The 26,639-nt window shown below is 35.1% G+C and overlaps 1 pseudogene; it reads right to left on the bottom strand.

The window, feature by feature from the left end:
- Positions 1–20,373: 20,373 nt before the first annotated feature.
- LOC129898872 (dual specificity protein kinase lkh1-like) lies at positions 20,374–23,885 on the bottom strand (annotated as a pseudogene).
- Between the last annotated feature and the right edge of the window lie 2,754 nt (positions 23,886–26,639).

Below are 26,639 nucleotides of genomic sequence, written 5' to 3'. Positions count from 1 at the left end.
TGAGAAGAAGTACAAGACTGAAGACGCATGCTTGAAAAAATTTGTGGTTGCTAAGTTCCTAGACTATAAAATGATAGATAGCAGAACTGTTGGAACCCAAGTTCAAGAACTACAACTTATTTTTCATGACCTTATTGCTGAAGGCATGGTAGTTAATGAAGCTTTTCAAGTGGCTGCGATGATAGAAAAATTGCCTCCTTCGTGGAGAGATTTCAAAAATTATCTAAAGCACAAGCGTAAGGAAATGAAGTTGGAAGATCTTGTGATTCGTCTCAAGATTGAGGAAGATAACAAAACAGCAGAAAAGAAGTTGCGTGGAAATTCAGCAATTATGGGAGCGAACATCGTTGAAGATGCTGCTCCAAAGAATAAGAAAAGAAAGCAACCTTTTGGAAAGAATCAGGAGCAGAACAAGAAAAAGTTCAAGGGCAATTGTTATAATTGTGGGAAAGTTGGACACAAAGCTCCAGATTGTCGTCTTCCGAAAAAGGACAAGAGAAAGGGACAAGCCAATATGGTGGAAAATAAAGAAGCTATTGATGATCTGTGTGCAATGCTATCAGAATGCAACCTAGTAGGTAATCCCAAAGAATGGTGGCTTGATTCAGGAGCTACTTCGCATGTGTGTGCAGTCCGAGAAGCATTCTCTACTTATTCCCCTGCAGCACCTGATGCGACGATCTATATGGGAAATTCTGCAACTGCAAAGATTGAAGGATATGGGAGAGTTTTTCTGAAAATGACATCCAGCAAGGTGGTGACGCTGAACAAAGTGTATCATGTTCCAGAAATGCGAAAGAATTTGGTGTCTGCCGGCCTTCTTATCAAGAATGGATTCAAGTGTGTTTTAGTTTCAGACAAAATAGTTGTCAGTAAGAATGAAATGTATCTAGGAAAAGGCTACCTCACTGAGGGTCTTTTCAAACTAAATGTAATGGTTGTTGATGATAATAAAGTTCAAGCTTCTTCTTACTTACTTGAGTCAAATAATTTATGGCATTCACGTTTAGGACATGTCAATCATAAAACCTTGCGAAAACTGATTAATTTAAATATATTGCCTAACTTTGATTGCAATAAATCAAAATGTCAAGTATGTGTTGAATCTAAGTATGCTAAGCATCCTTATAAATCTATTGAACGGAATTCTAGTCCCTTAGAATTGATTCACACAGACATTTGTGATATGAAGTCTACACCAACTCGTGGTGGAAACAAGTATTTTATAACTTTTATTGACGACTGCACTCGATATTGTTATGTATATTTGCTTAATAGTAAGGTTGAAGCAATTGATGCATTTAAGCAATACAAGAACGAAGTAGAAAATCAATTGAATAAAAAGATAAAAATGATTAGAAGTGATAGGGGTGGAGAATACGAATCTCCTTTTGAAAAGATATGTTTAGAATATGGAATTATTCATCAAACTATTGTCCCCTACACACCTCAATCAAACGGAGTTGCGGAAAGGAAAAACCGAACATTAAAAGAAATGATGAATGCTTTATTAATAAGTTCCGGTTTACCGCAGAACTTGTGGGGGGAAGCTATCCTTACAGCTAATCGAATACTCAACAGAGTACCCCACAGCAAAACACAAACTATTCCATATGAACTATGGAAAGGAAGAAAACTCAACTTGAAATACTTCAAAGTGTGGGGGTGTTTAGCAAAGGTCCAAGTTCCTTTGCCCAAAAGGGTAAAAATCGGACCAAAGACCGTGGATTGTGTTTTTATTGGCTATGCTACAAATAACAAAGCTTGTCGATTTTTGGTTCACAAATCGGACAATCCTGAAATTAATGTTAATACGGTAATTGAATCAGACAATGCTGAATTTTTTGAAAATATTTATCCGTATAAAATTAAAAGTGAATCCTCAAGTGAAAGATCTAAACGACCAAGAGAAGTTCAAAAGGAAAGTAAACCATCCGAAGAGGATCCAAGGCGTAGCAAACGTCAAAAGATATCTACTTCCTTTGGACCAGATTTTGTGACATTCTTGCTTGAAAATGAGCCTCAAACATTTAAAGCTGCAATGTCTTCTTCTGATTCAGCATTTTGGAAAGAGGCAATCAATAGTGAGATTCAATCAATTTTGAATAACCATACATGGGAATTGGTTGATCTTCCTCCTGGAAATAAACCTTTAGGATTAAAATGGATATTTAAAAGGAAAATGAAAGCTGATGGCACTATTGATAAATATAAGGCAAGACTTGTGGTCAAAGGTTATAGACAAAAAGAAGGTCTTGATTACTTTGACACATACTCGCCGGTAACAAGAATAACATCTATTCGGGTGTTAGTGGCACTTGCAGCTGTATATGGTCTTGAAATTCATCAAATGGATGTTAAGACGGCTTTCTTAAATGGAGAATTGGAGGAAGAAATTTACATGGAACAACCTGAGGGTTTCATAGTTCCAGGTAAAGAAAGGAAAGTGTGCAAACTTGTTAAGTCACTTTATGGACTTAAACAAGCACCTAAACAATGGCATGCAAAATTTGACCAAACAATGTTGGCAAATGGATTTAAGATTAATGAGTGTGACAAATGTGTTTACATTAAAAATACTCCAAATCATGAAGTCATTGTTTGTTTATATGTTGATGACATGTTGATAATGAGTAAAGACATTGCCAATATAAATGCTACGAAGCATATGCTTGCTAGCAAATTTGACATGAAAGACTTAGGGGTTGCTGACTTAATCTTAGGAATTAGGATCCATAAAACTCCACAAGGTCTAGCATTATCACAATCACATTATATAGAAAATATACTTGATAAGTTTAAATATTTAAATTTCAATGTTGCAAAAACTCCAATTGATGTAAGTTTTGCACTTCAAAAGAATGAAGGTAAAAGTGACTCACAATTGGACTATACACGAGTTTTGGGAAGTTTGATGTATATTATGAATTGTACACGACCAGATATAGCATGTGCTATTAGAAAGTTGAGTCGATTCACGAATAATCCTAATCAAACTCATTGGATGGCAATGAAACGAGTCTTGGGGTATTTGAAACACACCCAAAACTATGCTTTGCATTATAATAAATATCCCGCAGTAATTGAGGGATATAGTGATGCAAACTGGATCACCGGATCATCTGAAGTTAAATCCACAAGTGGATATGTTTTCACCGTTGGTGGAGGAGCAGTGTCTTGGAAATCATCAAAACAGACATGCATCGCCCGCTCTACAATGGAGTCTAAATTTATAGCTTTAGACAAGGCTGGTGAAGAAGCTGAATGGCTTCGAAATTTTTTGGAAGATATTCCATTTTGGCCCAAACCTTTGGCACCCATATGTATACATTGTGATAGCCAAGCGGCAATAGGGAGGGCAGGAAATGTTATGTATAATGGAAAATCGCGTCACATTCGACGGCGACACAATACTGTTAGACAACTACTCTCTAGTGGTGTTATCACTATTGACTACGTAAAGTCAAGAGATAATATATCGGATCCACTAACAAAAGGCTTATCTAGAGAGGCTGTTGAAAGATCATCGAGGGGAATGGGGTTAAGGCCAAGGACAAGTCAACATGGCGGTAACTCTACCTAGTAGACTGGAGATCCCAAGAACTAGGTTCAAAGAGATCAAACAAAGTTATGATTGACGGTTCAACATTGTCAAATAACTCAACCCATTCTCGTGATGATGACAATGTTCAGAAACAAAGGATAAAACCTTAAGGCTTTTAATGAGTTAATAAAGCTTTAAAGGTTTTTTAATGATTATCTAAATCTGACGGAAAATAACTAGATAGTGTGTCTATAGGACTACACGTTTAGAAATCACCTATGTGAATGTGAAGTATAAGCCGCTTCAAGGGGAATGACAGTAAAGGCCCATTCTCTATGCATTCACGAAACTAGGCGGTGTTCATGGCTGAAACGAACACAACCGTGAGAACCATAGATGGTTGATGATTGATTGTGTGACTTATGTTGTCTAGTTATACAACAAAGTTCGACGGTTCAAAGATATCGCATCTACCGATTGATCGAGTATATCCTATATAAGTTCACTATGGAAAGTTCAAAGGGAAACCTACTTATCCAGATGCAATTAATTTTCGCTTGTATATCACACACTTATTCGTGCATTCCTTTATCTTGTAGACATTCCCCATTCATGTGGGGGATTGTTGGGTTTAATTGATAGGTTGAATGGGAAATTGAGGGAAAAAGAAGTAGAGAGGAAATGATATGTTCTCTCTTATTTTATTAAATAAGCTTTGGTCCCACATAGGTGGTGGAAATGAAAAGTCTCCTATTTAAAAATAGAAGCACTCCTTCATGTTGCTAAAGGGTCAAGAAGAGGGTCTCCCCTCGCGCCGTCGTCGTCGTCGCTCGCTCGGCTCGGCTTCGGCTTCGGCTTCGGCTTCGGCTTCGGATTTGGATTTGGATTTGGATTTGGTCAATTGATATGATTGATTGATAATCTTTTTGGACCAAATTTTCTTTAAATTTTTAATTAATTAATATTATTTATTTAATTAATTAATTAAGTGGAAAAAATCCTGACCCGCGACCCGCGACCCGTTTCTTCCCGGATTAATTTAAAATTTCCCTCCGTTTTTTCCAACCGATTTTTGAATGGTTGCAACCTTGTCCGAAAAGTTGCAAACCTTCTCAACAGGCAAACCTTTTCCCAACAGGTGCCTTTTCTGAAAAGGTATAAACAGTCTATATATATCTGTAAATCTTCAGAATGTTCAATACGAAAATTCTGAACATACCATCTTCTTCTTCTTCTTCTTTCTGCACTTCCTAAAATCGTGTGATATACATCCTTCAAGTGGTTCGCTGTCATCAAAGATTTGCAGTACCTCTACTTTGGTGAGTAAATCGTTCTATCCTGAGAGGAAAAATTCCAAAACCTCGGGTACTTTGAGGGGAATAATTTCCTTAAGGACACACTGTGCATTCAGTGGGCTCGATTCTGTTTCTGCATTAACTTTTCCAGATTCTGTATTTTATTACCTTTACTTGTTGTTACTGGTTTTAATATTTACTATACAGTGTACTAACAACGATGCTATTGGTAGACGTTATAAATGAGAATCCTTCCGCCCTTGATATGATACCAGGGCTTCACTCGCTAAAAAAGAAGTGAATATTTGTTTAGCCTAGTTTATTCGGCTGCACTATGGCTGTGATACAATTTCCTTTTTATCCTTGCCAATGAATTGACATACTGTGCAATTGCAGAAGTTGATGGCAATAAGAACGTTGCTTGAGTTTTCTAGGCAGACCTACTGAGGAGGTACTTCGAATGTTGTTATTTTGAGTTCTATATCCTCTTTTGTTTTTCTCAGAAATCAAATGTTATTGCATTTTTATAGTGTTGTCATTAATGGATTGTGCAAAAATGGTAAACTCAACGAAGCGCATGCTGTTTTCGAGAAGCTTTCTTTCACTGGACTGCTCCCGGTTGTGAGAACATACACCGTAATGATAAATGGATTTGTCTTGAATGGTTGTTTGACAAAGCTAAAGATATTCTAAGAAAAATGGAAGACTACGGTTGTTCTCCAAACAATGTCACTTATAATGTTATTGTGCAAGGATTTCTCAGGTGCGACAAAATTAGTGAAATGACATCTTTTATGAAGGAAATGGCTGGAAGGGGCTTCTCATTTGATGTATCTACAACGATGCTATTGGTAGACGTTATAAAAGAGAATCCTTCCGCCCTTGATATGATACCAGGGCTTCACTCGATAAATAAGAAGTGAAAATTTCTTTCAGAGCTTATTCTTCATGCTCATAGGTTTAGACTCAAACTCACTTACAAGGGGAACTATGAGAATACACATGGTTTTGAATATCTACTTTAGACTGTCTAGTATTTTCAAGATGATTTACTAGATGCCAACACAATTAGTTGGTCTTAGTTAGACATGTAATCCCCTGTCAAATGATCTTTGTACTTTATACTGTCTAGTGTTTACAATGCCGTCATCAATGGATTGTGCAAAAATGGTAAGCTCTACAAAGTTCATGCTATTCTTGAGAAGCTTTCTTTAATTAGATTGCTTCCGAATGTGACAACGTACAATAAGATGATAAATGGATTTTGTCTTGAAGGTTTGTTATATGAAGCTAATGATATGCTAAGAAAAATGGAAGAGAACGGTTATTTGCCAAATGCCTTCAGTTACAATGTCCTTGTGCGGGATTTCTCAGGTGTAGCAAAATTTCTGAAATGACAACTTTTATGAAGGAAATGACTGGCAGGGGTTTCTCATTTGATGCAACTACAACTGGGTTATTGGTAGATGTTCTTAGGGAGAGTCCATCCGTCCTTGACACGATACTAGAGCTTCACTTAAAAATTATGAAGTGAATATTTCTTTGGCCTGATTTATTCGGCTACACTATCACTATGATACAATTTCCTTTTAGCACTGCAAAAGAAATGTTTCTAATGCAGTTGTGGAAGCATAAGAAATGGCAATTAGGACGTCGCTTGGGCTTTGTACGCAGGTTTATTCAAAAGGTAAACCACTTCTTATAATTGTATTGTGTTTGCACTCTTCTTTATCTTGGAAATCAGATATTACTGCTCTCTTAATATGAGAAATAAGATGAGTTTCTTTATGTGTAAACATTCCAAGTCTAGGGGATATTGTTGACCCTCACCCTCTCTTTACTTTAATATGATAGTAGCTTTTAATGTTAGGGGGCTGAATTAGCGGTGACAAATAAGCAAGTTGGGTCAAAATAATTATTGGGTCAAGACCCATCCCGCCCAAAGTTTGCTTGGGTCAAACAAGGAGTAATAACCCAAGTCGCCCAACATAACCCAACCTCTCCCCTCTATTCACCCTCTGTTTGCTTTGTCATTCATTTAACAACTCAATATTCTGGAATTAAACATAGTGTGGAGGAATAATTAATGACACCACAGCATGAATCAGTGGAGCCTCACTTTTCTGCCACAAAGCCTAAGGATTAGAGATTATTAGTATTAGCTTAGTTAGAAAGCTAATCAAAATTTCTCATAGGAACAATACTCTGTTGACTTTATATTACTTCCTTCTTTTCATGTTGTTCAACACTATTTTCTTATTAACCCGTCTAGATAATAATAACAATCTTATAATTTCTTAATTAAAAGCTTTTATATCCACACAAATATTACGACATGTTTACGGCACAAGTTTCAAAAAAAAATTCTTTTGTTGATTTAGGAGGATGCCCAAGTGATATATGCGCGGGGGCCAACTAGAGTGTCAGCTACAGGTTTGGGTGAAATCAAGATCTTTTGTATAGACCCTGTATTTGTATTAGAAAAATCATTGTATTCACATTTAATTGCGACCCCAGTAAGTAAGATGAGTGACAATATTTTCGATGAATTCATCCACCTGCACTTCTTTTTCTTTCGTCACATGTTGCATCAACATAGGCATCTACCACGGTAGTCATAGAGACTGGTGAAGTTGCACCAGAAACAACCCTTATGTCAAAGATTCATTAAGTTCCAACATAGTTTTCTCCTCTCTTATGTTCGAGAGTAAATCCACATTGTCAAATTTGTACTTCCGAAGCACTAAAGAATTTAACCATTTATTACAGTTCTCTATATGTTATATTCAAATTTTGATGATTTGACAAACTACGAGACCTGATGGAGGGACCTGGTCCCATGAGTAACGTTCGTCTAGGACAGAATGGGGAACAACTATAAAAGCTGCCACCACCTGTTGTGATTGGTACACACAACAGAGGATAGCAGAGCTCTCAGCTAATAGGATTGCACTAGGTTGTTTCATCCATACTTTATTATACCATCTTTGACAAGAAATAACCTAGTTTTTGCTTAACGATTTTGAGAGCAAAAGCCATTCTCTCTCAAGAAAGAACAAGCTCACAAGAACAGCAAGGAACCCGATTGAGTTATCTGGTGAAAAGTCTTTAGTTGCTTCTTAGTGAGTTGTGTTGCTGCTTTCTTGGAAGAGCGCTTGAACATGGGTCTTAATTTCATTCTTTCAGCCGAGGTAAGTGGCATATGGATCTTTTTATCTTATTGTAGTTCCTTTACAACATACATGTTCTAAGTTTCAACTATTCTCGTTTTGTTTTTCCTTTGGATAAACGAGAAATATCTTAGGGCAGCTAGTGCATGGAATGTAACTCCTTGATTTAGGGGCACACCCCTCTTAACTATTTTTCTGTTCTTGACATGATACCAGAGCTTCACTCGATAAATAAAAAGTGAAAATTTCTTTCAGAGCTTATTCTTCATGCTCATAGGTTCAGACTCAAACTCACTGACAAGGAGAACTATGAGAATACACATGGTTTTGAATCTCTACTTTATACTGTCTAGTATTTTCAAGATGATTTACTAGATGCCAATACAATTAGTTGGTCTTAGTTAGACATGTAATCTCGTGTCAAATGATCTTTGTACTTTACACTGTCTAGTATTTGAAGGGGAGCCTTGGAGTAACTGGCAAAGTTGTTGTCATGTGAACAGGAGGTCACGGGTTCAAGCCTAGGAAACAGCCTCTAGCAGAAATGCAAGGTAAGGCTGCGTACAATAGACCCTTGTGGTCGGGCCCTTCCCCGGACCCTGCGCATAGCGGGAACTTTAGTGCACCGGGCTGCCCTTTTATACTGTCTAGTATTTACAATGTCGTCATCAATGGATTGTGCAAAAATGGTAAACTCTACAAAGCTCGTGCTATTCTTGAGAAGCTTTCTTTAATTGGATTGCTTCCGAATGTGACAACGTACAATAAGATGATAAATGGATTTTGTCTTGAAGGTTTGTTAGATGAAGATAATGATATGCTAAGAAAAATGGAAGAGAACGGTTATTTGCCAAACGCCTTCACTTACAATGTCCTTGCGCGGGATTTCTCAGGTGTAGCAAAATTACTAAAATGACAACTTTTATTAAGGAAATGACTGGAAGGGGTTTCTCATTTGATGCAACAACAATTGGGTTATTGGTAGACGTTCTAAGGGAGAGTCCATCCGTCCTTGACATGATACTAGAGCTTCACTCAAAAATTATGAAGTGGATATTTCGTTTGCCTGATTTATTCGGCTACACTATCACTATGATACAATTTCCTTTTAGCACTGCAAAAGAAATGTTTCTAATGCAGTTGTGGAAGCATAAGAAATGGAAATTAGGACGCCGCTTGGGCTTTGTATGCAGGTTTATTCAAAAGGTAAACCACTTCTTATAATTGTATTGTTTTTGCACTCTTCTTTATCTTGGAAATCAGATATTACTGCTCTCTGAATATGAGAAATAAGATGAGTTTCCTTATGTGTAAACATTCCAAGTCTAGGGGATATTGTTGACTCTCATCCTCTCTTTACTTTAGTATGATAGTAGCTTTTAATGTTAGGGGGCTAAATTAGCGGTGGCAAATGGACAAGTTGGGTTAAATTCGGTGCCACGCCCCGAGAGGGTACCCTAGGCGTGGCCGGCACTCAAAAACCATTTCTGGCTTTCGAGAGAACCACTTGGTCTCATTTCTTATTTATTCATCAGCGGAAGACTTAAGAATACTAATGTGGGCTTGTCATAATCAAAGGAAAAATAGATAATTCTTAGAAAAAGTAGTTTCTAAGGAGAACTACTCCGATTACATCATCAAACTCTGTCTATGAAGCCTCTAATATTCTTAGATGGTGCCAATGACATTTTCATGGCTACCTCAAAAGAAACATCACACTCAACAATAATAAAAGGATAAGGAGTTCCTTCGAATACAAGAAGGACTCACCAAATAGCTGAAAAGAAATGATCTTCAACGATGCGCCTGCTGAGGATCTCTAACACCTGTATCTACATCATAAAATGATGCAGGTCGAATGACGTCAGTACGTGGAATGTACGAGTATGTAAAATGGCAGGAAGGTAAGGACAGATATCAAGAAACTCCTCTAAAAAAAACTCAGCTCAGAACTCAACATCATCTCAACATGAATATGTAATGCAAGTTTAAAATATAATAATAAAAATAATAGTAATAAGCAATGCTTACTCAATTGGGAGTTTCTCTAACCGACAACCATCACTTATGAGGTAGCGATGATACAACGAAGCGATGTCGTTGCCACATCCATCCAATACCTTACCAGGGTAAAGGACATCACCATCTTGGATCCATTCATCAAAGTCCTCTTTTTGGGACTTAAGAGGCATAGCCTCCATCCTACGCTGGCTACGTAGTTCTGGGGTTTGAGTCAATTAAACTCTTACCCAACTCGGTGCTCAATACTACTCCCAAAATATGTGCTCATATTAAACTCATCATCTAGTCTCATTGGACTTTAATTTAAATCCTCAAACTCCTCTCATTTCATGTTCATCAATCATTATACTTCCAAAAACATCATTTACATCTCATCAAAACATCTTGCTCAAAATATCATTTGCTCAAATTCATTCAAACTCAACTCTTTTGCTCTTTCAAAATTCAATAAAATATATATATAGTATTAATTCATATAACTTTCTTTTTTTATCAATGAAAATAATAAAAAGCCAACGTCTTTACTCAAAACATGTATAAAATATTCATTAACATCAAATCAATTAGGATTTATGGGAAAGTAGCCATGAATAATAATTCCAATAATATGAGAGATAACAATAATAATATTAATGCATAAATATATCAAACTCAATAGAAGAACAATTAATTTATTTAGAATTCAAGATTTGGATAAAACTCAACTATAACTCAATTATAATGAATTTAAATATTGGGCGCATGGACGAACTCAATCCAATGCTATGAAAGCCTTACATACCTTAAATCCGAAGGTTTACTCCGAATTGGAACACTCTTGGACCCCTAGCCTTTTCTTCTCGCCAGAGCGTTTTGTGTACTACGCAGAGTATAAGAATCACCGGAGTAGTATTTTTATACTACTAAAACTAAAACTATATTTGAGAAGAAGTATATAGAGAGAAGAAGTTCTTAAGAAAGCTTGATGAATAAAATGAGGAAATAGGGTGGGTATTTATAGGTGGGAAAGAGGGACCTAACAATAAATAAAATAATTATAAAGAAAATCTGAAAATTTAATGGAATATATTGATGTCATGGATGATGTTAAATGGAAGACAATTTATGTCATGAATGATGTCAAATGTATCTAGATCTTTCCATGGTAGGTAAGATGAGTTCTTTTTAACAGAATACTCTTTTTTGGAGCTGCGTTTGAATAAGATACATTCCTTATTAGGATTTGGTATCTTCATAAGAATTTTAGTTATGGAAGTCTAGTTTCATATAGTTCAAGAATCAACCAATTTGGAGCAACCTACAGTGAGATAGGAATTTTCTTCTATAAATACTCAATTCCGTCACAACACTATATCTTGCAAAGATTAATTTATTTGATCTACTTATACTCCGAATCTTAAGATATGTACTTGATGAAAGTTGTAGGTAATGATGTTGTGGTTACTCAAAAATTTGAATCACCTAATTTGGACCAACCTATGAAAAGTTATGCCCAAAATACAGAGGCTGTATTATTTTCGTCGAGAATTGAAATACCGACATACAACATTTTAGGGGTTGTTACATTCGGTTGGGTCAAAATGGGTCAAAATAATTATTGGGTCAAGACCCATTCTGCCCAAAGTTTGCTTGGGTCAAACAATGAGTAATAACTCAACTCGCCCAACATAACCCAACCTCTCCCCTCTATTCACCCTCTGTTTGCTTTGTCATTCATTTAACAACTTAATATTCTAGAATTAAACAGAGTATGGGGGAATAATTAATGACACCACAGCATGAATCAGTGGAGCCTTACTTTTCTGCCACAAAGCCTAAGAGGATTAGAGATTATTAGTTTTAGTTTAGTTATCTAATCAAAATTTCTCATAGGAACATGTCACGCCCCGGGAGGGTACCCTAGGCGTGGCCGGCACTCGAAGTCCATTTCTGACCTCCGAGCAAACCACCTGGTCCAGTCACACATTCATTCAATCATATTCTCTTAGCGGAAAACTCAATTAATGACATACTGCTCATAAATTAAGGCTAAGGCCAAACAATCGTCGACTTGACAACAATTTGGAATGGGTTACTCAAAAGAACAATCCAACATTTCTACACTCCGGTCTATGAAGCCTCTATCTACAATTTAGAAGGTGCCCATGACAAGCCCATGGCTGCCAAAAATCAAAACAAAGTAAATGGCATCAAAACTATACAAGAAGAGCTCAACATCCTCCGGAACTAAGAGGACTCACCACTAGCTGAGAGTGAGTGTGGATCTTCAACGGAGCACCGATTGATGATCTCTGGTACCTGTCTCTGCATCATGAAATGATGCAGGCCAAATGGCGTCAGTACGTGGAATGTACTGGTATGTAAAATGGTCGAATGGAAGGGCATAAAGGAAACATCAATTCCGTCAGAACTCAACTCAAGAGAAATAACAACTCAATCAGGTGTCCTAAGTCTAAACAAGAATACAGTTTAGACAAGACCAATCACATACCAATCAACTCAATCCGACTCAGAGTACTATCAAGACTTAGGTGGGAGTTTCTCTTACCCGACAACCATCACTTATGAGCCAGTGACAGTACAACAAGCCGACGTTGTTGCTGCATCCGTTCATGCTTTTCCAGGGCATGAACGAGTCAACCAATCATGGATCCAATCCAACAAAGTCCTATAATGTCAGGATAAACATTTTGGGGAAACATCCGACTTTAACGGTTCAATCCCCTCCTACGTTTGGCGACGTAGTTATTGGGTTCGAGTATGGACTTTACTCTTACCCAATTCGATGCTCGATACTCCTCCTAGGACTCAATGCTCATAAAACTCCATCCATTCAACTCAATCAAATCATATCGACAAGTCTCATTTAAACCTTGTCAACTCATCAACTCTAACACAATCAATCATCTCCAAATCATGTTTCTCAAGAGTGAAATTAAATGCACATTTATAATAACTCTCAAACATCACCAACCATTTCCTCTATTCATTTAATCAATCTTTAAGACTCAACACAACCTCAAGGCCTTAAATTAACAATTCAAGCTAAGCAACACTTTTAAGGAAAACACATCATTTATCACAATCTACATAGTCAAGAAAATCAACAAGACATATTTAGCAACTCTTCCTCATCAATTCATATTCACATAAAGGCTCCTTTTTAGAAGTTTCTTGACTCAACCTCATCAACATAACAAGAATCACTTTAATAGAGAACAAAACTCACTTGAACACAACCCTAGCAAGATACTCCATTTCTATGGACATTTATCCTCAAAGAAGGTATAGGGCACATGGGTGAACTCAACCCATGTTTTGGATAACCTTACATACATTAGTGAAGACTTGAAAAAAAAACCTTGATGTTGAGTCTTCAATGGAGAACTCGAATCCTGAAGCTCTTGGAACTCTTCTTGTTGGAAATGGAGAGGAAGAAGAAGAGAGAGAGAGGAGAATTCCTAGGGCTTTTTAGAGAGAGAGAGAGAGCTACAAAATATGGTCTCAATTTAGTCTAGGGTGATACATATATAATTTGGGTAAGTTCCCAAATTGCCCCTCCTCAAAAGTTCTGAAAATAAGCTAAAATGCTCATGGCGCGATAGTGGCACGTCACGCCATTGCAGCGCCAGGCTGATTAAGCCTAAAACCTGCACATCTCATAGTGGCGCGCCGCGCCAGAGACCAAACTACTGAGGCATGTTTCTAGCGCGATAGTGGCGCATCGCGCCCTTACAACGCCAAGGCCATATTTTCTGGGTTCTGAAAATTAGGCTTGAAAAATCCTGCACATCTTATAGTGGCGCGCCACGCCAGATACCAAACTACTGAGGCACGTTTCTGGCGCGGTAGTGGCGTATTGCGCCACTGGGGTGCCAAGCCCCTTTTTCCAGAATTTCAACCCAAGCCTGAAATCTTTGCCATGCTAGTTCGTCTTAAGATCGTCATATCTTTTGACTCCGAACTTCAAAATTTACGTTCTTGGTGGCGTTGGAAAGAAGACTCAATGAACTTTAATTTAATAGGTTGTGGGCCACCCAGATTGTCGTCCTTCAAAATATAGGGTCGTTAGAGGTCGACCTCTTAGGCGAACTCCTCCTCAAACTTAGCCACGACGAATCCTTTGGATTTAATTTGGTCCTAGGGGTCCCTTGTGACCCCACATCACCTCCAACATCCTTAGATTTCTCGGGGACTCGCCCTAGCTCACGCATACGCTCCTTAATAATTGAGTTCGACCCTATCCATTTACAAGAAGGGTTCGAATCTTAGGGGGAAATTTTGAGGGGTGTTATAGAACAATACTCTGTTCACTTTATATTACTTCCTTCTTTTCATGTTGTTCAACACTATTTTTTATTAACCCGTCTAGATAATAATAACATTCTTATAATTTCTTAATTAAAAGCTTTTATATCCACACAAATATTACGACATGTTTACGGCACAAGTTTCAAAAAACATTTCTTTTCCCTCTCGGTTGATTTAGGAGGATGCCCAAGTGATATATGTGCGGGGGACAACTAGAGCGTCAGCTACAGGTTTGGGTGAAATCAAGAGCTTTTGTGTAGACCCTGTATTTGTATTAGAAAAATCATTGTATTCACATTTAATTGCGACCCCAGTAAGTAAGATGAGTGACAATATTTTCAGTGAATTCATCCACCTGCACTTATTTTTCTTTCATCACATGTTGCATCAACATAGGCATCTACCACGGTAGTCATAGAGACTGGTGAAGTTGCACCAGAAACAACCCTTATGTCAAAGATTCATCAACTTTAAGTATGCACAAGTAGACACTTAAACTTATATTAAATTGAATATGTGTACATGCATCTTACGCGGAATATATAAAAGTGTTTGGCCAAACTTTTGCAAGAAAATAAGTACTTTGGATAGTAGCACAAACTGTTTTTGATGTGCTAAAAAGTAATTTTTTTCTAAAAGCACTTTTTAAAAACATCTTTGAGAAAAATAAACTTAAAAATACTTTTTAAAAGTTTGGTCAAATACCAATTATTTTCAAAAGTGTTTTTTAAAATTTAATAATCAAACATAAGTTGTTTTTTGCCATAAATATTTTTTTAACCACTTTTAAAAAATAAGCTAATTTTAAAATTTTGACCGAATTGATTACAATGTGTAATTATTTTACACTCACACATAACTAAAATATACATTATAAGTATGAGTTATTTTATGCATAACAAATCACCCTAAAGGGTTGTTTGTTTGCTAGTTAGATTTATTCACTTATTAGTAAGGTAAGATTTAAGTATCCATGTAGCATTTTTTATTTTATTTTTTTCCCTATAAAATAGTAAGTAAATTTCTCATAATTTATACGTGTATCAATTTATAATATTATAAACTAGTTCTCAATTTTATGCATAGCAACTAAAATACTACTAAGTGTGTGATTTAGTTATAATAATTTTAATATATAAATAATTTACTTGTTAACGAGCAACCAAATAATCCGTTAGGGGTCGTTTGGTGTGATGGATAAGAGGAGTTAATTTTGGGATAATTTTTGAGTGCCCTTGAATCCCCTGTTAGCAATTAGCTTGTTGAAAAGATGGTAATGTCATTTTTGTGGGTGATTTGTGGGATAACGAAGACTAAAATGGCTAATAAGGAAATGGTAGGAGAAAATGATCCAAATGTTGGTGCTACCAATATATATGTTCTATTCCTAATATTAAGTTCCATATCGAGTGTGGTATGTATTGCATCAGAACTAGTAACCCTGTACTCTATGAAAAAGCAAAACTTTAGAAGGGTGGGTTTATAGAAATGGCAAAGGAACTAGTCATGGAAGTAGTAGTGAACTGAGAGATGGTGCCTTCGGCATGTCAAGGAAATGTTGGATGAGAACACTAAAGAAGGATCTCTAGTAGAAGGGGAGTGGTGGGAGAATGAGAGGCTTTGGTAGCATGAAAAGATAAGAGAGAATAAGGAAAGCAAGTTTTGAATGGGAGAGATGAGTTAAGGAGGTCTCGAAGGGTTTTTGAAGGTGGGGCTATTCGATTTTGTCACACATTGAGTAGTATAAAAAGGTTGCAAGTGGGGGAGACAAATATAAAGGAAAATGGGTGATTTGTTGAATCTTGAATGTATATTGCTTTTGTTTCTCAAAACTCAACTATTCATGACATAATTTCTTATGATTCTCTTTTGACAGGGAAGCTGAAGTTCATGCAGATAGACCATGATGGTGGCTTAACTGCAGTGTATAGGAAAAGCTTCTGATGTTTGTAGAAGAGAAACTTCAGAAGAAAAGCTTGACAGCTCACAATAAACTAGAACTCCCTATCATGGAAAGTATCAAGCCTATGCTAAAGATTATTCTAATCAGGTCAGCTAAGCCTTCTGATTATAAGCCTAACACAGATGGTTGCTCGAAAGGTAATCCTGGCCCTGGTGGAGGAAATGGAAATCTGGCCATCAATAATGTGATGGAGCAAATCAAGAATATAGTAGAAAAGATTCAAGTCTTGAAAGAGAAAGGAGAATTTTGTTTTCTGCATTACAACAGAGAAAGCAAATACTGTTGCAGATGCCACGACAAGCCATTGTCTCTGCAACTTCAACCATGCCAAGCATCGCTCCCACAAATGATTGTGTCTAGTAGATTATCATTTGTAGAAACTCCCTAGGGAGAAGGCCACTTATTAACCGAACTAATCTAATATACAAAGTTATGTATGTTAGTAAACTGTATTGGAAAATATTAAACAGTAACAGAAACTTCTGAAAATAATAAAGACAAAATCTGGAATTAATCAAAAATAATAACAGTATATGAACAATTATTATAAGAACAAAATCGAGCCCACTGAATACACAGTGTGTCCTTAAGGAAATTATTCCCCTCAAAGTACCCGAGGTTTTGGAATCTTTCCTCCCAGGATAAAATGATTTACTCACCAAAGTAGAGGTACTGCTAATTTTTGGTGACTGCGAACCACTTGATGGCTGTATTTCACACGAGTTTTAGGAAGTGCAGAAAGAAGAAGAAGATTGTATTTCAGAATTTCATATTAAACATTCAGAGGATTAACATATATATATATAGACTGTTTACACCTTTTAAGAAAAGGCACCTGTTGGGAAAAGGTTTGCCTGTTGAGAAAAGGTTTGCAATTTTTCGGACAAGGTTGCAACCTTTCAAAAATCCGTTGGAAAAAACGGAGGGAAATTTTAAATTAATCCGGGAAAGAAACGGGTCGCGGGTCAGGATTTTTTCCACTTAATTAATTAATTAAATAAATAATATTAATTAATTAAAAATTTAAAGAAAATTTGGTCCAAAAAGATTATCAATCAAAGTACCCGAGGTTTTGGAATCTTTCCTCCCAGGATAAAATGATTTACTCACCAAAGTAGAGGTACTGCTAATTTTTGGTGACTGCGAACCACTTGATGGCTGTATTTCACACGAGTTTTAGGAAGTTCAGAAAGAAGAAGAAGATTGTATTTCAGAATTTCGTATTGAACATTCTGAGGATTAACAGATATATATATAGATTGTTTACACCTTTTAAGAAAAGGCACCTGTTGGAAAAAGGTTTGCCTGTTGAGAAAAGGTTTGCAACTTTTCGGACAAGGTTGCAACCTTTCAAAAATCCGTTGGAAAAAACAGAGGGAAATTTTAAATTAATTCGGGAAAGAAACGGATCGCGGGTTGCGGGTCAGGATTTTTTCCACTTAATTAATTAATTAAATAAATAATATTAATTAATTAAAAATTTAAAGAAAATTTGGTCCAAAAAGATTATCAATCATATCAATTGACCGAAGCCGAAGCCGAAGCCGAGCTGAGCGAGCGACGACGACAACGGCGCGAGGGGAGACCCTCTTCTTGACCCTTTAGCAACATGAAGGAGTGTTTCTACTTTTAAATAGGAGACTTTTCATTTCCACCACCTATGTGGGACCAAAGCTTATTTAATAAAGCAAGAGAGAACATATCATTTCCTCTCCACTTCTTTTTCCCTCAATTTCCCATTCAACCTATCAATTAAACCCAACAATGTATTTTCTTCAAGACTCTTTGAGTTAAAATGGGGAGCACCACTTTTAATTAAATCAACACCTTAGATTGTGTCTAATATCAAGTAGAAGATTATTTTTCATACTACTACATTCGAGACTCATACTAGGCATGAAATCGAAAATTTCAAATGTCAAGCACTATCGCCACTAAAGTGCAATTCAAGAGTAAACTTAGTAAATAACTAAACTCGATTTACACACCCTCCGAAAGTCTAAGGAATGGAAGAAAGAAGGAGATAAACTATTCACTAATTTCAAGTTACATCATGGCCAACATTCATTAAAAAGTACATATCTAAGTGTATCATATGGTTCATGTACAAATCCCCAAAAGTCTACAAAAATATATATATGCTTATGCAAATGTGATCACCATCTATGCTTGACCATCCTCAAGTCTCTTCAGGTACATCACCTACGATAGCAACACACTATCACTAAGCATAAAGCTTAGTAGCACACAAACTTTGGGCTTGGAGCCATAAATTTCTCCAATTCCCATAAAAAAAACTGCAACATATCATATCAAACTTAAACACATGAATTTAGCTATAGCCATATAAGGTGCTCAAGAAATGTATTCTAGAAATGAGCTTATCAAAATCACCATCAAATACTTAATGATGAAGGTAGATGCCTCAAGAAAATCAAATATCAAGTAGTTCAAGATGCAAATATTCAAAATTTCAAGTGTCAAGAAGCTTCACAAAGCTAATCCAAAATTCCACCGATTACTTAATTTTGCCCAACACTACGTCAAACAACAACATCAAGCATAATCGAATAAGAAGAAGAACCGGAATCCACCCAAAAATCAAGAGAATAAAGATTAATGTTGAAAGTACCTTTTTTGGTAACTAATTATTTGTATTAATCACCAAGTAATGAATGATAAGCACCACGGCTAAGCTATATTACACCTAGTTCCAAATAAAAGTCACTGATACATCAAAAAACACTACCTACTATCCAGTGTAGTCAAAGGCGTGCTTAAGCCCTGAAGCGAGGCTCAAAATGTTTTGAGTGCTTCGCCTCACTCTATGTGCGCTTCAGTGTCGTCTGCCAGGTTCTAAGGCAAACTTTTCCTTGCCAATGAGCATCTTCAAATGAAGTGAAGATATAAATTGATATTTATACAATTGATATTTCACTTTATCATAGTTTTTTTTTCAATTTCTTTGGTCATATATTTGTCATTCATGTTTATAATTATTAGTGTTGGACTAAACATATATAGTTGTATTTGTCCCTTTGCGCCTTTTTTCATTAAAGCCCATGCTTTATTTGCGCTTAAACCCCCAACAGTCCTTAGAGATTCTTTTCGCTTTTCACCATTGAAAACACTGCTACTATCTATGGAATGTAAACAAGATTATCAAAAGGATAGCATGTAGAAAACAACGCTTAGCTTCACTGATGATCTAACATTGCAAATGCAAGTTATTTCCCAAGCTAGACTATCTGTAGTTCCCTCTTTCTACACAAAAGACTCTGAAATTCCTTCCAGACCGAATGGCAGGGATATATTCTGTGTAAACCATATTTAGAATCTGAGCTGAAGTAGGAGAGTGACTTTTTAGTCATAGTTTCATACTTAAATTGGACGTAAGTCCATAAATAAGATGAATTGTAAATCCAAAGTCAAGATGCACAAGATCCAAATTATTTCAAGAGGCATGTCAAAATAAGTGATAGTCACTATCACAAGAAGGACAAAGTCCAAAAGAATGCAATAGTGCTCAAGCAAGCTGTATATGTGGGTGAGTTAAATTATCTGACAAAAACTACTTCCCGTTACACCAATGACTTTAACATATTCATAACCCAACTACAAAATTGTACACTCAATGATAGCTAATTTATCCAAGTGTCCAAGAGTCAAGACATACTTTCTAGAGAGGTGGTTTTTGATATCTAAGCAAAATTCAAGTTTATGTGCAAACGACGAAGCTTTAGTGTTCCAAAAGCTCAAACAAACATCAAGTATAGATCCTCAAAGCAAATAATCAAGCAATTATGTCGACCTCCTTAGCTCGAGTAAGTAGCTTTAGAACCTTAATACACAATCAAACACCCACTAAGGGTCTGAAATCTGAAGATGTTTAAAGCAAATCATGATGAATATCAACAAGATATAACAAGTCTTCTTTTTCTTCTTTTCAAATAAAATTTAAATTTAAATTCAAGAGAAGTGATAAAAAAATATTTACTATAAGAACAAGATCATCTAAAGGCACATAATAAATTTACAAAATTTTGGGTGTTACATCATCATTGTTGTTCACTTCTTCATGATGAATGGGTGCTTTAATGCCTGAGAAACAGTGATTCTCTTTAGAGGTTCTAACATAAAGATTCTCTCCATCAAATCTTTGAAGTGAGCCAACATCTTTAATTCTTCACCTAGGTCACCTGAAATTACTGAACTGATATCTTTCGGCTTCATGTTGACAATCAGCTTCCTTATAGCCTGCAAACAAATAGAAGCACATGCAAAAATTAAAAGTACAGCAAAGTTATTACCATTCATTCTTATAAAGGGTTGTTTATCAGGGATTGAAAAGACGGGCTCAAGGGTCTATAAGACATACCTTCTTTGTAACGAGAGCCTCTTCAGTGGCCAGGAAATTGACCAGCCTATAAAAGCCGCTACCTAATACAATCATCATGAATTGTCCACAGCAAATTATTGACCAGCCTATTAACTTCAAATCATAAATGTTTTCATTCAGAGAATGTCTTAAGACGAACCTTTCTAAGCATCTTCTTCGGAAATGGACCTTTCAGTTTCATATGAAGACGGAGCACGTCATTATTAATACGACCTAGAAATAAGACTTTCCCAGCATAAAGCTCAAACAAATAGCAACCTGCTAACCAAATATCCATTGGATGATCGTATGGCAAGCCAAGTACTGCAACAAGAAAAAATACATTAATAAACAAAACCACAGATCCATAAAACTACTCAGGATCAAAACATTGGAGCATCAAACAAAAGAAACAAAGTGAAAAGGAAGATCAAAAAATAATAAATGGAAAATCTTGAGAAATGATACTTACTGATCTCAGGGACGTGATAAAAGCGGCTCATGAAGTATGGAGTAATTTCGTTTTTGCCAGCAAACATAGCATTGCCAAAGTCACAAAGCTTCAGCTTGTCTTTCGCTTCATTTACCTTAACAATTAAATATAGAAAAGTCATCATACGCATACAAAATCAAAGTGATGAAAAACTACTCTCAGCAGATGCAAAGTGGGTGAATAAGACACAATACTCAAAACATTCCACTTACCAAGATGTTGTCAGGTTTAATGTCACAATGAAGCACGCCACAACTCTTTAGATGCTTTAAAGCACTGAAAAGTTGATTCGCATAAAGCCTCACAACGTCGTAGCAATAGAGTTCAAACAATACATGATTCCTAGATATCACACTCTAAACTGAACAGTAGTAGCAAAAAATGCCACCAAGTAATACACTCCCACAATATGGACAAAGGGAATAACCTTCAACTAGAAATATAATAAAATAAAAGCCATTTTGCAGTCATCACTTCAATAAATGGTTCCTTTTTACGTTGCATTTTGGGTTCAGTAGGAAAGAAAGGGACCCTCACAATTTGTTTGAATTAATATAACAATAATAATAATTTCCGACGACGTTACCAAGACAGACTCACCATTTTCGAAATGGAAACAGGTGATTCTCCAAATATATCGTCACAAAACATGTCAGCCGACCTCTCACTCTGTGAAGTCTTAAAACAGTAAGTCAATCATCAAATAGAAGAAGCTAGTATTTAGGAAAAACACTAAAGGAGAAAAAAGCTAAACCAACCTTTTGCTTAACTTGGTCGTTATACTCCGGTTGATGCTGTTGGAGATATTCAATTAGTTTAGCAAGCTCTTTCACTAGCTCATCTGTTGGAAACTGCAAAGTAATGACTAATGATCAGAAAAATAAGTTTTATTATCAACATAAAGTATTTTTATTTTTATTTTTGAGAATTATCAGCATGCCAAAGTATTTGAGCCCAGTTGCTAGAAATTCAGTGATCAACTATATTTAATAGGTTATTTTCAGAAGTATTCAGTTAAATTCCAACCTGTTGCTTAACTCCGTCCTCATACTCCTGTTGATGTTGTATGAATTTTTCTTTTTGTTTAGGTAGCTCCTTCACTAGCTCTTCTGATAAAAACTGCAAAGTAATGACTATGATCAGAAAAAGTAAGCTACAATATCAGCATTTCGAAGAATTATTTCATTGACTAATTTTAAAACAAACCCATAACACGGGAGAATGATTACAAGCTCACAAAAATAAGTGTTGAAAGATAAGGGGAAAAAAGAGAATGAGCATGTATTCTAACCTGTGGTTGTTGTAGGAGACGTTCAATTTGTTTCTCAAGCTTCTTCACTAGCTCCTTTGTTGAAAACTACAAAGTAATGACTTATGATCGGAAGAAGTAAGCCGCATTATCAGCATCCCAAAATATTTGAACCTAATGGGAAGTATTTCATCAACTAATTCTAAAACAAACCCCTAACAAAAGGGAAAAGTATTAAGATCTCCCAGAAATTAGTGTGGAAGATAAATAAAACAAAAAGAAGAATGGCATTTGAATCTCAGGGTCAAGTGAACACACCTACCTCTGGAGTAGCCTGTCCCAGTCCACCAGCTCCAGAAGCCTTCTCTTCAGCATTATAAACACCTCGCGAAGGTGATTTCCCTGAAGAAAATGTTGGCTCATCAACATGGACATCTGCACCATTGGTTGGACCATCAATGGACTCTGGTACAACACTATCTCCAGCTACAGGCTTCTCAGCAGACTGATTCGCATGAACCTCACCTAATGCCAAGAAATGAAAAGAACAATTAGAGACCAGAAACTCAACAAGAGAGAGACAGACAGACACAAACACACAGAGATACAGAGGAACAACAGAGAAAATAGCTCTGAAGAGGCTCAGGTGCATTTACAATCTTCATAAAATCTTAAGTGGAGACAGTATACAACTCAAATCCTAAATTATATAACACGCGTGTTTAAGAGTTCGGATCCAAAATTAAGATACATTAAGAAAGAAGGAACTTGGTAGTTAAATATCTTAGCAAAACTGGGTTATTAATTAGTCAACAACAACAACAATATACCCAGCATAATCCCCAAGTATAATTTGGAGAGGGTAGGATGTACGCCTACTTTACCCCAACCTTTATGAGGTAGAGAAGTTGTTTCAGGTAGACCCTCCCCTCTTCAGATAGAGCTCTACAACAGGCAAGAAGAAATACAGCAAAACAGAATTGAATTATATTTTACAAAAATCACAGGTCAAATAACTTACCATTGTCTCTGGATTGAGTAACTTGGTCTTTTTGTCAAGGCTGATTCTTATACTTTTCAAGAATAGCTTGATTGCGCCTTCTGCTCTCCTCCTTAATTCTACCAAGTTCTTCTTCTTCTTCCTCTTCCTGTTGAGCAAGTTGGAAAGCAATTTTTTTCTTGATAGTCCTCCTGTTCAACTTCATCTCTACAATGAGAGAAACGAAAACCAGTATCAGAAACAACTTCGTCTTTGGTGCTCTTTTGCTTTCGACTTACTTGGACCTTGTGTGGTTTAGAATCCAGTTCATTTATGTAACTAGAATTCTGCCGGTGAGCTTTAAACAATTCCTACACAAGAAATATGTACATGATTAAAACATAAATGTAATTTATTCAGACAAGGTTTGATTTTAACAAATCACAAACATACAAAAACAAAAAAGAAAGACCTCAGACATGAGAACACCAACACGCCTCAATGTAATCAAAGCTCAGTATAGGAATAGGTAATTATCATGTCTCCTTTTGCATTTTTCAATTGTCTTGATCTATCTTTTTATCTTTTTTTTTGGATTAAAAACTTTCGAGAGTTTAATTCTCAATTTTATAATTTTCTCTCAAATTTCGACTCCCCCTAATCCTAATTAGACCACAAAAAGAAAATATTTGTGACATTATATTCATTTTATCCATTTTGGTTCAGAATAAGTATTGCTTTAAGAAATCAAGAAAGCATTAAAAAAATCTATTAATATTGTTGGAAGTCAACTTTTTTTTAATTATTCTTTTTGCAAATTGTTTAATTGTCCTTTTGTGATGATATTTTCTTCTTTTTATTTTGTCATAGAATTTTTTTTAATATTTAAAAATAATTTGATTTTAAATTCTATATCATCCTTCATGAGATGACTATAATTACATGATCATACATGAATTGTTTTAAAATACATGTTCCAAAATTTTCTTTGTTAAATTCCTCTCTCAGTTCCTCTCTCAGTTTATCACATAAATTAAAACTTTTTTAGTAATTATAAGTTTCTCAAAAAACATCAACAATGAGCAAAGTGTATAAACCAATTTTTGAGGTTTTCAAACTAAAAGTATATTTTTATACATATATTTCATGAAATCATATAAAAGCATATAATTGAGTGGTTAAAATGTCTAATAAATTGGTATATATTTTAAATATTCATTACACTTTGCCTCTCATCATTTTGCCTCCCCTTATCAAGTTTCTTCTTACCCTATGGTTGTATGTTATTTCAAAATTCAATTTTGTGTAGAAAATTCTTATTTTTGCCAAGCCAATTGAGGATTTATCTAAAAAAAAGTAATCTTCTAAGATATATGGTTAATACTTCTAAGTAAGTGACTTGAAATCGTTGTTTGGGACGGATCTTCGAATAAAAGACTATTTTTATTTTTTGAGTTGATATAGTTATTTCTAAGATAGATTTTATTTTTATTGAAATCTGAAACCTAAATTTATATTTGAAATTCAAAATGAGACACGTGTTATGCCCTTTTTTTAAAACTTTCTTTCTTCGACCACTATAAATTTATCTTCTTTGAAAGTGGCTATCGATTTGCAATGCCTATTTTGGCTTTAGTATATTCTTAAAAAACACGAGCGTATACGCGTATATAATACATCTCAACTATTTTTTTAAGGTCAATGACCTCTCATGCTTCAAATCTTTTTTTTCATTGTTATATTTTTATCTTTCTGATACAACACTACACTTGACAGATAACTACGTTAAGCGTATATCAATAATTTATTAAAACAGATAACCACATCAAGCATATCTCAATAGTTGATTAAGAGTGATATGATAAAGGGTGGTCCATTGAAAACGTTGTACATGCTATTACATTATTTTTTATGGCATTGGACACCTCTTGATCATCCCTTCATTCTCATGTTCTCAATTAGAATATATTGAAAAATCTTTGTTTATTGAGGTAATTTATTTTATAGAGCTGTGAAGATTTGGAGATTATTTTATGTAAAAATTGGATATTGATGTAATTTCTCAAAAATCATTTCAAATTCAAATTAACTTACTTGAATTTATCCACACATTTGGAGTATTCGAATGTGTATGATGGATAATATATTTTCTTTATCAATAGTAAGTGAATTTTCATGTTACTAGCCATGGAACTTTTGTTAAGTAAAAAGATATCCAGAGTATTTGTTTTTACATTAAATATTAAATAATACATCAAATAAATTATTATTCTCAAACAATTGGGCACCATCACACAAAAACTAAAAACAAAACCACAACAATAGATCCAATGTATTCCTGCAAGCAAGATTGAGGAGGATCGTGTGTATCTAGACCTTTTCTTTTATTAGTAACCGTACGTAGTTAACTCGTTCCCCAGACCCTACGATGTTGGATTGCACTGGGTTGTTGTTGTTGTTGTACGTAGTTAACTCGTATATTGTGAAGACAAATTTTTTTCCGCTAAATCAATAAAAAATAGATTGTAATAAGAATGCTTTGCAAATAAAATTTGATTTTAAATAATGTAGGTAAATATTATATATTAGACTAATCTATCACTTTTAAAGTGTCACATAAAACTTTTAGAATTGAAACTTTTTACATTTATGGTGGATAAAAAGATGTTTATTATTAATTTTCGTAGAAGTGACAAAATAAACTCAATTTGAATAATCAAACATTGAAATTTCTACTAATTGGGCAATGATATATTTATTGACTATACTTAACATGTGGAATTCAAAAAGATGCATTAAGCTATTCAATCAAAATGAATCAAAATATTGGATCGGGTGAATTAAATTATAGTCCAAAAATAAAAATTATTTAATTTTGAAGAAATTAAGCTAATATAAAAAATTATGTTTCCAATCCCAAATAGATTAAATTTGACCATCCATTATAATTCGTGTACAAATGATAAATAAAACAAAATAGTTAAAAAATCTCCATTTTTTCACATTTTAAAATATATTTTTTTCTCACAATTATTTAATGCAGTTTGACTCGGTACGAAATTTAAAAAATATGAGAAGATTTTGTAATGTTACTTTTAACATATCAAGAAAATATCAAGAAAATACAATTACGTTTTTTTTTACTCTCAAAATTAATTACTTGTTGTTCAAAACATTTTTCAAGATCTAAGATTATCCAACAAAACAACAACATACCTATATAATTCCATAAAGT

This window comes from Solanum dulcamara, chromosome 8, assembly GCF_947179165.1.
Source record: "Solanum dulcamara chromosome 8, daSolDulc1.2, whole genome shotgun sequence".
In the NCBI taxonomy this organism is placed as follows: domain Eukaryota; kingdom Viridiplantae; phylum Streptophyta; class Magnoliopsida; order Solanales; family Solanaceae; genus Solanum; species Solanum dulcamara.
This window is presented reverse-complemented; position numbering and strand designations above follow the sequence as displayed.